The sequence below is a fragment of the Nansenia antarctica genome (genome assembly GCF_963989245.1).
Source record: "Nansenia antarctica genome assembly, chromosome: 2".
NCBI lineage: Eukaryota > Metazoa > Chordata > Actinopteri > Argentiniformes > Microstomatidae > Nansenia > Nansenia antarctica.
The window spans coordinates 24350892-24365066 of NC_137675.1; positions in this window are offsets into that span (position 1 = coordinate 24350892).

Consider the following 14175-nt stretch of genomic DNA (forward strand, 5'->3'; position numbering starts at 1 on the left):
TGCTTTTGGAAAACAAGACTAGCAACCGTTTCCAAACAAACCGCCTCTACTCGCTTCCTGAAACCGGTTCACAGAAACTGTCAGTGCGCATGTTGTGTGTGTCACTTCAACTTTAGTCATCAAGAGATGTGCTTACTTATTCATATGAGGACAGAACAGAGGTTCGATTGCACAAGGCATGAAACAGTAACCAGGATTGTACAAGTGACTTTCCACTAGGGAAGAATAGCTTCTTTAACTTTAACAAGGAAGAGTCTTATTCCTTTTTAACAGGGATGGGAAAATCCGTTTCACGTGCAAAATAGCCATCATGTGATCTTGTGACAACTGGCCTAGGGGGGCTTCAACGAATTGTGACGACTCTTGGAAAAAAGAGGAAAAAAAGCAACTGCAGACACGTCACAGACAGCATAGTTTTATGATCTTCATCTACGACCAAACTTTGTATATTAACAAATTAACATATTTATATTTTATGACATTTTCTTCTTCTTTTTCTTCTTCTTCAATCAATCATTTTACAACCCCAACTGAACTGGCTTTCATCGTTGCACACACGTAACTAGGCTAAAACTGCTGATCGGTTGTCAAGCTAATTAAGTTGGCCACAGTGAGCAAGCTAATAACTCTCCGAGCAAGCCAACTCGTGTCTGTTTGTCCTGCCAGACTCCAACTATGACACTGACACCAGAGAGATTATGGAGATGGCAGCGTTAGCTAGCTCATTCGGTTAGCTAATTGGCAGGGAAAAGGTCAAGTTAAATTAGTGGCTAGTTCCTTACCTGGTGAAAAGTGTCATTCCAGGGGGTTAGTCCAGAGGTCTGCATCCAAGGATCACCTTGTAATAGCTTCAGGACGGTGGCTGAGCAGCAGGTAGATCGGTAACTCAATACAGTTAGCTAGCTCGGCTGTCTGGCATACAGTTAGTTGGTCAAGCTAGGCTACCGCAGCTAATAATATATTACCTAGAGAAACAAAGCCAAGTTCATTGATTGACAGATGTCATTATTGGTCTAACTGATCAACTCACTCGAACTGCGTGGCTTATCCGATGCTTGGTTTAGCTTTCTACCGGTTTAATGAGTGTGCGAGATCAGCGGTTTCGGCCAGAAAATAATGACAACACTGAAGACATTCACTTCCTGTTGTCCTTCCCTGACACGCCATACTAACAACGTGATTGGTTACCTGCCGATCTAACAACGTGATTGGTTACAATCATATGACTACACGCTTTATTGGCTTATATACCGCGACGTTACATCAAATCGGACGTTCGTCTCTAAAAAGGCGTTGCAAAGCATCCGACTGGAATACACATCCAAACGGTCCTCGTCTTGACAGACTCAGCAAACTCTGAAGCAAATGCAAGAATCAAAGCCTAGAATCAATACGAATACCACACATGATGATCACACACATGACTTACCAGAAACACCTGTCAAGGCAATTGTCCCAGTAGTTTTGTAATACCTACCTAAAATACCCTAAAATAAGGGGACTATAAAAAGTGTTGCAATTTCTGATTAGTGAAACGTATTTGTACACAAATACTATTAAATAAAAGCTGTGAATCTGTACTGGAAACCTCATACTACAAACAACGTACTTATTTGATTTAAAATCCAAACTTTTGGAGTGTAGAGCCAAAAGAAGAACAGACATTTAATGCTTCACTGTCCCGTTACTTATGCAGGGGACTGCGTTTAATTTGTGATTACAGACTGATTGTCCGTTGAACTGTTGAACAATGAAAGTTTACATGTATGGAGTAGAGACTTATAGTCCAGTCAATCTAACTAAAAAAAAGGCCCAACCCAGGAGAAATTGCAATAGTAATGTTTCATAGTTTTTATTGTTCCTAATACCCTCCTGCATCATATATTAAAAGTCTTACTTGATTAATTTATTGGATCATACTTTTTTCAAGGTCAAAAGAGGTTAAACAATGTTTTAGAGTGACGCCATCTGGGTAAAATTGTGTTAATATTGGAGGGCCTATGTATACCTATCCAACATATTTGGTGTCTTTTCCTATGTTTTGGGGGTCAATCTTTCCAATAAAACACTTTTTCAGAGGATATTCTTAAGTCTTATACCTGTATTAGGGGTACAACTACCCCAACACCCACTTATTTGCCAAATGTGACGCCAGACAATGTTTTCATCAATCAGTTGCCTACATAAACTCTCCGTTTTTTACATATTCTGAAACTACAGATTGTACGCTTTCAAATGATGTGTCATACATTGAAATCGGACAGGAATTGAAGACGACACAAGTATTTGAAGTTGGTACACCTCAAACACAGAATGGGAGAAAAGTCACAACAAACGCTGCTAACAGCTAGCGGCTAAGAATGGCACATAGCTACGAACATCTAACTGCATTTTTAATAACATCACAACATGCTGAGAGAACATCAACATGCTAAAAACACATAACTACACATAATTAGATGATCACACAGTCCTTGCTTTTGAACACGAACAAAAAAGAGAGTATAGGCCAATGCACACGGCGTGCGATTTTGTCGCACGACAACATTTGATTCTCAATTCACACCACCGAAGTGTGTGGGTGTGAATGGAGAATCGAATGTTGTCGTGCAACAAAATCGCATCGCACGCCGTGTGCATTGTCTCATTCAAAACAATGGAATTGAATTCGGCGGTGCGACAAAATCGCAGCCGTGTGCATTGGCCTTATGTTTACAAGTCAAGTCTCCCTTACCAGTAGCCTAAGGCAGAGGAGAACAGTGAATTCAATCCACACGTTATAAGTATTTAGTGATCGTTAAACTTTATTAGGCCTATATTGAGTGGTTACTTTAAAACTTAAAGTTGAGTGTTATGAGAAAAAAAAAAGAAAACCAAATATTGTTGACACAATAAGTTTCACTTTAATTTTCTGTGACTAGTTTATCCCTAGACTGGCTTGCGTCACAAATGTTCCTTATCATGTGTCACGCCCCACTCCCATCCTGTGAAAGATATTATTGGTCCCCCACAATATATCACTGTAAACACAACTTGATGCATCATTGATGTAATTTCAATAAAAATACACAATGAAAACACCACTCCCAGTCTGTCATTGGTAAGTAGTTCAAACACAGATGTTAGACATTTCTCAAAATCAAAATGTCTAGTTGACAGTCTGTATCTTGGGTTTGGCTGAAGTGCTGCAGTAGCTGAGAAACTTGAGGTACATGGATTGGATTCACACCTGGGCACTTCATGCAATAAGTTGTTGATAATGCTGACCATAATATCTGAACAATTGATGGCCATGGAACGTTCTATGGCATGGGAATTATTGTATGCATCACCCGCAGAATTGAACAAGCTTCCATCATTCCACGTATCAAGTTGACAGCAAAGGACCTAACAGATGTCGGATGCATTAACATTGTTCCATATGTACAGAAGTCTGGGGGCCTAGTGTACACACCAAATACGGTGCCCAAAATGCTCGAAGGAAAAGCAGTTGCCAGGGCCATACGAGGTAATTTCCTGGTTGATGGAGCACTGAACACCCTACTGGCAGCGAAAACTGTTCATGTCAAACTGCCTGTCCCAAACAAAGCAAACTATGCTGTGGACTCAGAGGATGTGTCAGAGTTGACTCGAGATGGTACCGTTGCTGATGACAGCGAGGACGCAGTTTCTGATCAGCCAGATGGAGAATCCACAGACCATGCCAAAGTACCAGAGGAACTAGCAGAAGCCTCAGATCTGTATGACAGTGTTATGGCTGCCACCGCAACCGGGACAAATGCAAGTGGACTACTCCAGATCATAGCTCAGCGTTTGGGGGCAGAGAAGACAACCATGGTAGATGACCGGCAGCAGCACTGTGGCTACAGTACATGGAGATGATCGACCTAGTCCGTGCATTCATTGGATCGGAGAGAACTGGAAATTGGGATCAGCACCTTGATACCCTGACAGACATGATGCCATTCATGGCTGCCTCCGGACATAACTTGTATGTAAAATCATTGACCATATACCTCCAGAAAATGCACCAACTAGAAGACACACATCCCCAAGTTTACAAACGATTTCAGGAAGATGGTCTGCAAGTTGTTCGTTGATCAAACGAATACTGGGCCGGACTATCCCCCGACCTTGTAATAGAACAAGCCCTCATGCGAAGTATGAAAACAACCGGAGGACTGACACAGGGAAGGAGTATGTCTGAAACACAACGTTTGGTCTGGGTTCTTTCCAACCCTGCAACATCTGAAATCAACAATGCAATGAAAGAAGTGACAGGGGTAAACTATGAAACTAGTGAACAGCACAAGGACCTTTCTGCATCAAGACAGGCACGAGACAACGCTGACACTATCAAAATACTTCAATTGTTGGAGTCACAAAATCCGTTTGCCGGGTATGAACACCTTCAGCACCTAATCACTGGTGTGACAGCCCATAATGCGGTGAATGTGGACCATTCAAAAGAGGTTGGTAGAAGGGTCTTAAAAGACATGGTAGGGAAAAAGGTGACAGAATATACCTTCAAGAGGAAAGCACATGCAGTCACCATGGATTCCAAATCCACAGTCAAACTGAACAAAGAAGAAGTTGTCCATATTGATCATCAACTTACAGGTTGTTTGCAACAACATCTTATTCGCGCATGCCATGCTTGGCTGTGATACAACATCCAGACTCTTTGGGGTTGGGAAAGGGGTATCTCTGTGTCTGGTTAGAGAAAGCGACTCATTCAGAGTACAGGCCAGCATTTTTCAAAAACAATCTGCTACCAAGGAAGAAATTGCTGCTGCAGGGGAAAGGGCAATGAACTAATATACCAATATACTAATACTAATCTACAAAGGTGCCGAAATGGATTCTCCCAATGACCTCAGGCTGAAAAGTTTCTATACTAAAGTGACTGACAGCAAAACGGCTATCCACCCTTGCAACTTGCCACCAACATGGTCGTCTGCCATGCTTCACAGCTACAGAGTGTACCATCAGGTTCAGGAATGGATGGGAAACTCGCATCAGAGGAATGGGGCTGGAGGATCCAAGACTCATGCCTCATTCCCATCCATTCCGATCAGGACCCTGCTCCTCAATACTTGTTGGAGCGTGTGCACTGTAATTGCAAGTCAGGTTGTGGCACTATGCGCTGCAAATGCCGTTGTCAAGGACTTGATTGCTCTGTAGCCTGTTCAGAATGCAGAGGTGTATGCGCGAATATGTCGGCACAACATTTGGATGAGGACATGGAGTGAAGGTTACATGTAGGCCTACAGTAAAGGCATATTTCAACTCAAGCTTGGTCTAAAAACAGTTTTTAATAGGTTTATAGGTTTATATGGTTCATTTCTCATTTAAGGGTTTAATCTGTATATGATATGCAACATGGTTTTCATGGAAAAACATTAACATTTCTGTATGTTCAGAAATGTCAATGATAATAAATGTGTTATAAACTAATTTGATTGACTTTGTTTGAATAAAATAAAATAAAACTATAAAATAAAATAAAATAAAACTATATCATTTTGGGTTAAGGGTACCCCCAAGGGGGTAATGGTCGTTTTCTCAAAAATAGTTTTTTCTCATACTCTGAGCCAGAAATCTCCACTTCAGTAACACTTACATACACCAAACTTTCCAGTTGTATTCCTATCTACATTCCGAGGTCTGCTATAGAGGGGTTTGTTAATATATCATTCATAGCCTGATTTAATGTAACATTTACTCCTAAAAACATGGCAAAATGTTATAGAGGACCTTGACTCTAATATGACAACAAGATGAAACAAGAATTTTTAACCTGGCTTTATCCAATGTTCAGATTTCTGATTTTGAATGTTATGCAAATTAGCACATATTTCATTAGATAATGCCTAATTTGCATATTTAAACATAATATTTCAGAAAACTTGTAATACAAAAAATGTTAGTCTTAATGTAAGTGATTAACTGGTGAAGTTTCATGGTGATATCTATAAGTAACTTTTTTTATCCTATGAACTGGCTGTGTTGCGCCTGGCACAAAAACCCACATTTTCGACCCCTGAATTTACCTTGATCCAATAAATATTAAGACTAAGACTTTTAATATGTTATTTGGTTGTCCCTAGGGATCACAAAAAAACTTGAATGATTACTATTGCAATTTCCCCTGGGTTAAACCACAGATTGACTGGACTATTACTATACCCAACAAAGAGAGGTAGAAATAGCTATACTGTGTTTATACTGTGTTTAACAAATAGGAACTTAAGATTTGTATTGTGTTTGAAAACAATGAGAAATTAAGTCCACAGGTATGTCAGTATAATAGGGTATAGGGACTGGGTATGTGTCAGTAGGTGTCAGTATTGTCAGATTACAGGTGAGCAGTGGGTCAGGTTATATACTGTAGGTGTTCATTCATTCATTCATTCATTCAAACCTTTATTTAAACTCGTAAGTTACTGAGGTTGCCCTCATTTACAGTAGCAACGAGTGAATAAAAGAGAACCAACAATATAAGTCATAAACAGAATAGAAATTAAACCAAAATATAAAACAAACAAAAGAAATGTACAACATAATTTAAAAACAGTTACAAGAAGTGACACAGAGGGGAAAAACCAAGTTCTTAAAATCATTGAGTGATGGGAGAGTGACCAGTTTCAGAGAATTCTGAATAGAGTTCCAAGTATTAGCAGCATCATAAGAGTAGGCTGTCCTACTGTAGGTGTGTCAGTATTGCCAGGTTATATACTGTTGTGAACGCAGTCCTGAATATTAAAACACATCAAAACATCATGTAGACGTCAAATTCATCAAGGCAGCGGAAGGGGGCTTCGGCGATGGCCCAAAGGGAGAGGACGAAACAGACAGTGGAGAAGGAGCGTTCTCCGGCTGAAACGTCGAATTCTGACGTCTGCCGTGTGAGACCAGGCTGCTGTGAAGGAAGGAAGGACAAGATACTTGAGTGTTCTTCCATTTATTAAATGATTAATGCAACTGTTACTTTAGACACAATGATTGGTGTGAGGGTTTTTGTTTTATGATGTTAACTCGTTGCGATTTTAGAAAATTAACAGTAAAAGTAACGTACCACTGGAATCAATAGCCATGACCCCAATTGAAATAAGCCAGTGGCTTTCTTGGGTTTTTATCCTGTTAGTTGACCTTGTATGTAATATGTACTTTCATGTACCTACTTCTGCAAATCTAATAAAGTTTTCAATCAATCAATCAACGAGCTCTGAGGGCTGTAAACAAACAGAGGAGAGCAGTCTAAGAGTAGGAACAGCAACACATTATTTCCTGTAGTGTCTTACACAGGAAAACATTAATGTTATTGTGATCGTGGCTCATTTGTAATACACTTAACTTTAATGCATCATCTCGTCACTGCAAAGGGCACTGATTTTATATTTTCATAACAGAATTGTGTTGTCTTAATGAACACATAATGTTTTTCTTTACCTTGGTGAGTTGTGAGTCCTTATGCACCTCCTCCTTCTGCACCTCCTCCTTCTGTTCTGCAGCACCTCCTTCTGCACCTCCTCCTTCTGTTCTGCAGCACCTCCTTCTGCACCTCCTCCTTCTGCACCTCCTCCTTCTGCACCTCCACCTTCTGCAGCACCTCCTTCTGCACCTCCTCCTTCTGCAGCACCTCCTTCTGCACCTCCTCCTTCTGCACCTCCTCCTTCTGTTCTGCAGCACCTCCTTCTGCACTGCCTCCTTCTGCACTGCCTCCGTCTGCACCTCCTCCTTCTGGAGCACCTCCTTCTGCAGCACCTCCTTCTGCAGCAACTCGTTCTGCACCTCCTCCTTCTGCAGCACCTCCTTCTGCACCTCCTCCTTCTGCTGCACCTTCTTCTGCACTGCCTCCTTCTGCACTGCCTCCTTCTGCTGCACCTCCTTCTGCACTGCCTCCTTCTGCACCTCCTCCTTCTGCTGCACCTTCTTCTGCACTGCCTCCTTCTGCACTGCCTCCTTCTGCTGCACCTCCTTCTGCACTGCCTCCTTCTGCTGCACCTCCTTCTGCACTGCCTCCTTCTGCAGCACCTCCTTCTGCAGTGCCTCCTTCTGCAGAACCTCCTTCTGCACTGCCTCCTTCTGCAGCACCTCCTTCTGCAGTGCCTCCTTCTGCAGAACCTTCTTCTGCAGTGCCTCCTTCTGCAGAACCTTCTTCTGCACTGCCTCCTTCTGCACCTCCTCCTTCTGCACTGCCTCCTTCTGCAGCACCTCCTTCTGCACTGCCTCCTTTTGCAGCACCTCCTTCTGCAGCACCTTCTTCTGCACTGCCTCCTTTTGCAGCACCTCCTTCTGCACCGCCTCTTTCTGCAGCACCTCTGCCAGGAGAGCTGTGGTGGTGCTGTCGTCGTCTCCGAAGAGCTCGAAGAAGATGTTGACATCCTCCATCGCCAAACAACTCACCCGGTGCTCTTCTAGGCTGGATGCGTACTGGTCTGGGACACACTTCCCTAAGGCGATGCCCACCAGAAAGGCGATGTGCCTGTAGGCACTGCCGTCACCTACTGCTCTCTTCAGCGCCTCCTTGCTGTAGGCCAGCTTCTTCAGCTTGGAAATTACATTTCTGATGACTTCCCACTTGTCTTTGTCTCGGAGGAGGACATTCGCCAGTTCCTCCACCTCTGCCACCTGGACCCATGGCAAGAAGGTTGCCATCGCCTTCACGTCATTGGTCAGAACACTGGCCTCTGACTCGCTTCCCCGGCCAACAAAGGCCTCCTGGTTGAGCAGCAGGAGTACTTCATTAAAGAGCTGCCTGAGTGTGGCATCCAGGACTATGATCTGCCTGGGGATCTGCGGCAGACGAGAGCCCACCCTCTTCACCCTCATGTCCATATCCTGCACCGCGTCCATGGCGATGAGCCTGGCTTCAGACGACTGCCCAGCAAAGCTCAACAGGCGGAAGGTTTCAACTCCCTCTGTGAGCTTTAGGGCGATGGCACGGATCATATTTTGGGCCATGGCCTTGGTGATGGCAGAGAGAACATAATTTTTAGGCACTTCCTCTCCAGACTGGGAGAGAAAAGAGGCAGTTGCATTCTCCATCAGCCCACTGATGTCCCTGGCAGCAGCAGCCTCCCATGTCTTCTCCATGGTGGAGGTCTTCAGTTTGGCCTCTGACCTGTTCTCTGTTAAGGATTTAGGGTTAGGGTTAGGGTTAGGTCACTTCTATAAAATAAAAATAAAATATCTATAATAAATAATATTTAATAATATAATATATGCCTGTATGTTGTTATCTAAAATCCTAACTGCAGTAATGTGATGCCTTGTTCTGTGATGCCATTCTTAAGTGAAATAAGATTTTACAGTATGGGGCGGCTGTGGCTCAGGAAGTAGAGCCGGCGTCTAATGATCGCAAAGTTGCCGGTTCAGAGATTCAATCTCTGATTGGCCACGTGTCGAGGTGTCCTTGGGCAAGACACTGAACCCCAACTCGCTCCCAGTGAGCGGGCCAGCGCCTTGCATGGTACCTTGCCGCCATTGGTGTGTGAATGTGTGTGTGAATGGGTGAATGAGATTCCATTGTAATGCGTTTTGGAATATGGCACTGTATAAGTGCAGTCCATTTACAGTAGGCATGATGCTTCTGTATTACCTAGCCAGGAGATGTTCATAGGCCATCTCTACGATCTCTGGGGAGAGATCTCCAACCAATCGAAATACCCTGGAGAGAGTGACCTCCTTCAGGAGTGAGGCGAGGACAGGAAGGAGGATCTTCTTGACCGCCTCCTCCGCAGCCGGTCGGGTCTTGCACAGGAACAGGTCCATCCCCTCCATGGTTACCTTCATGTGACAGACAGAGAGTTGACTCAAGCAAGCACTTTGAGGTTTGTCTCCAGGAAATAGCAGTGTGTTGTGTTGTCATACCGTTCTGCCCATCAGCAGTGAGAGGCGGTGCTCATCCTGAATCTCCCTGCGGACTTCCTCCTCCATCTTTTCCATTCCGAGGAGCCTCTCGGCTCTCCAGAGCTGTGCACAACATTCCACATTATTTCTTGCAGGAGAGTCAGGGCACTAATATGTTAATAAAATGAATTTACTGCCTGTTATTGCTGGGTATGTCAGTAAACATGTTCATGTGTTGTCCTAGTAGGCTACTTACAAGTTCAAGGAGATGGAGCTGTAAGTTGGGCTCTTTCTCTGCCATGTCATCATACCTTCATGTGAATAAAATAATGTATCAGACTGCTATATATATCAACCTATCTATACAGTTTGATAAAATCTCTCACTCATCTTTGATTATGCAGAGGTGGATCTTAGACTTCATAGACATAGCCAGCAGGTTTATGGGAATTTTGTATTTGTACTTGAATTTTGTCATTGTATTTCTCTCCTGAGTTTAAGTTTTTGTTACCACTCCCTTGTATTATTCCCTGAAATAATAATAAAAAAATTATCACAAAAAAAGAAATCACTCACTCATCCAGCAGGAAAGGCCTCTCCGTTAACAGCCAGTTCCTCATGTCCATAGCTGTTATATAGGAGGGGACCTCCACCGGATGTTTCAGCAACATGAACGCCTTCATGAGCTTTTTCTGCAAAAGAGGGAGACACACATTACAGTTTTAACAGTTTATCTCCTGTGCATTTGTGCCTGACTATTGTTTCAACTTACCTCCCCGTGGAATAGGGCTTCATAATCATAACCACCCTCCATATTAACTGTGGTCATGGTAACATAAGGGAGGGAGAAACATGAAAAACCAACGAGTTAAAACAGCAAGTAACTATAAAATATAGACACATATCAAAAATATTATACTGAACATGTAATTTCTGATGCATTGGAGGAATAAATACCTAATGAAGAACAATCAATAATGGTTATTGATCGTGAATACTTGTGAATAGGGGAGAGCGAGGTAATGTGGATGTTAATTCAGGATGTTTTCTCGCTATGGAAATGCTCAGAATGTCTTCAGGACAAAGGGCAATGAAAATATGATTGTTTTTTTAAAAAGTGGTCTTGTTTCTCACTTTACCTCATCTTAGGGGTAAACTGAGACCGACCAGAGAAATCAAGGGGGTAAAGTGAACCAGTTGGGGGTAAGCTGATCCACTTACTTTTTCCAACTACCATAACAACACATGTTGTAACAATTAGAATCCTGACAGCTAGATTGACAACCACACATTCCAAAACTAATGTTGGACTAGTAACAGAATCATGGGGATTGGTCAATTAAGCACATTTTTAAAAATACTTGAAAGTAACCCAAAGTACCTAAACAGTAAATCAAATACAACATAATATAATTGTAAATGTTTTATTTAATTAACATTCACAGTGTGGAGGTCAGAACACAGGACCTTTAGAGCCAGCTAGTGTATGGGGGTCAGAGCAAAGGACAATCAGAACCAGCTAATACACAGTCTGGGGGTCAGAACATGGACCCATAATCAGAACCAGCTAGTACACAGTCTGGGGGTCAGAACATAGGACCATCAGAAACAGCTAGAACAGCCTGGGACTCAGGACACAGGCTAGACCCACCTGGATTAGAACATCAGCCTCATACTCTTAAACAAGGCCTACTCTACATTCCAGCCCTGAAGGTTACAGGGAAAGGTGAAGAGTTGCTCTCTCCGTGTGGTTCCTCCAGGCCTATTTGGTTGAGGCAGCTTCTTCACCACATCACCTTTAGGAACATGTGCCACATCATTGTCTTTTAAAGCAAACGTGGGTCTCTCCCACACTTTCTTGTTTCCCGGGATTCTTCTGAGGAATTGTGTAAGTATTTCGTCATCCTCAACTTTCTCAACCATGCCAACGTAACGGACACTCCTGCGTTTGGTTGCAAAGTTAACTAGGACAAAGTCACCCACGTTCAGATCTGTGTTTCCAAGATCACTTCTTTCATCCTCAGAGCTCTCTTCGTCAAACTCCTCATCAAGTGGGACTGCGATATCACTCTCCTCAGAGCTGCTATCTATGATTTTCTTTTTGGGTGCTTTCTTTTTCGGTTTTCCCTTTTCTTTGCTATTTTGCTTTTTCCCTGCCAGTTTCTTTTGCCTCTCTTCATAAGCCTTTTCTATTGTCTGCTTCTCTGGAGTATCAGTTAGGATGGCTGTCTTCACACGCTTTCTTTTGATTTGTGCTCTGGGGGGACATTTGGACAAGTGGTAGGATTTCACGAGGAGACACATATCCAGGTTGGCTGGGAACACATGGCACATCTGAGTCAGCTGGCGAGACACATCCATGAGGACCAGGCGGAGTGGATGGATTAGCATCAGCGAGTGGATCATCTGCAGCAGGTAGTTAAACTGAGTTCGGACAGAGAGATGGCGACGTGCTAAGAATCTGCTAAACCAATCTTCTCCTAAAGAGTAGAGAATTCATTATTATAAGATTTATGAATGAATGAATGAATGAATGGACTTTATTGTCATTGCTACAGTACAGGTACCAAACAACGAAATTTAGGAGGGGTGGCTCCCCTGGTGTTAGGAAAGGGGGAAAAAAAACTTTTAGAAAAAGAAAAAAATCACAAGAAGGTAAGGAGCTGGTTTACATAAATAAAGGCTATGTACACAATCCACTGTACTATACTGCACAGATAGTCAACTAGGGTTGTCATATTGCACAATAGTATTTTTTCACGTTATTTAAAGTGTCACAGTTTGCAGGCTTGAAATGTACATGTTTGTGCCTCAGCACTACACCTGATTTTTTCAGTCCAGCAGCTGCCATACAATCCGTCCAGACTGTCCAGGGCCCAGAACTTAGGTCTTTGCTGTGTTCAGGGCCTGGACGGCCCTGTGGTAGAAGCAGTTCTTCAGTCTGTTTGTCTTAGCGGCCAGGGTCCTGAACCTCCTTTTCGAGGGCAGCCTGGTAAAGTGTACGTTCCCAGGGTGGGTCGGGTCCCTGGAGATCTTTGAGGCCTTCCTGAGACAGCGTGTGTTGTACAGCTCTTCCAGAGAGGGGAGGGGGGCGCCGGTGATCTTCTGTGCTGTTCTCACTACTCTCTGTAGCGCATTTCTCTCCGCTGTTGTGCAGCTGGAGAACCAGTTGCAGATGCCGTAGGTGAGGATGCTCTCCACTGCGCCGCGGTAGAAGGCCACCAGTATCTCCTGCTTGTTGTGTTCCTTCCTGAGGCATCTCAGGGTGTATAGCCGCTGTTGTGCCCTCTTGATGGTGCCTTTTGTGTTGTCCTTCCAGGTCAGGTCATCCCGCATGTGATGTCCCAGGAATCGGAGGGTTGAGACTCTCTCCACGCTCTCTCCGTCGATGAGCAGGGGCTGGATCTCGGACTTTTTCCTCCTGAAGTCTACGATGAATTCCTGGGTCTTTGACTTGTTCAGCAGCAGGTTGTTAACCTTGCACAGCTTGCTCAGTTGCTCTACCTCATCCCTGTACGCCGCCTCGTCCCCCCCCGAGATACATCCCACCACGGTGGTGTCGTCTGCAAACTTTACGATGTAGTTGCTGGGGTGGACGGGGGTGAAGTCGTGGGTGTAGAGGTTGTAGAGGATGGGGCTTAGCACGCAGCCCTGGGGGGACCCAGTGCTGAGGCTGAGGGCTGTGGAGGTGTGGGGGCCCACCCGCACCCTCTGGGGGCGGTCGGTCAGGAAGTCCTTGATCCACGCACATATAGAGTGTGATAGACCCAGGTCTAGTAGTTTGGTCACTAGCCTGTCTGGAAGGATGGTGTTGAAGGCGGAGCTGAAGTCCACGAAGAGCAGTCTCGCGTAGCTGTTTCCCCTCTCCAGGTGGGATAGAGTGGCGTGGAGAGTCGTCGCGATGGCGTCCTCTGTGGACCTGTGGGCTCTGTAGGCGAACTGGTATGGATCCAGGTTGGGCGGGAGGCGTGTGAGTATGTGGGCCCGGACTAGTTTCTCGAAGCACTTCATGATGATTGGTGTGAGTGCCACCGGGCGGTAGTCGTTTAGGCAGCTCACCGTGCTTTTCTTCGGGACTGGGATGATAGTTGAGGTTTTCAGGCAGGGTGGGACGGTGGCCTGGGACAGGGACTGGTTAAAGATGTTGGTGAAAACCCCGGCCAGCTGGTCGGCGCAGTCTCTCAGCACCCGTCCCAGGACGCCATCCGGCCCCGAGGCTTTCCTGGGGTCCACCGCCTTCAGTACGCGTCTCACTTCATGCTCTGTGAGGGTGAGGCTGCTGAGAGCTGGAGAGAGTGGTGTTTGTGTTGCGGTTACCTC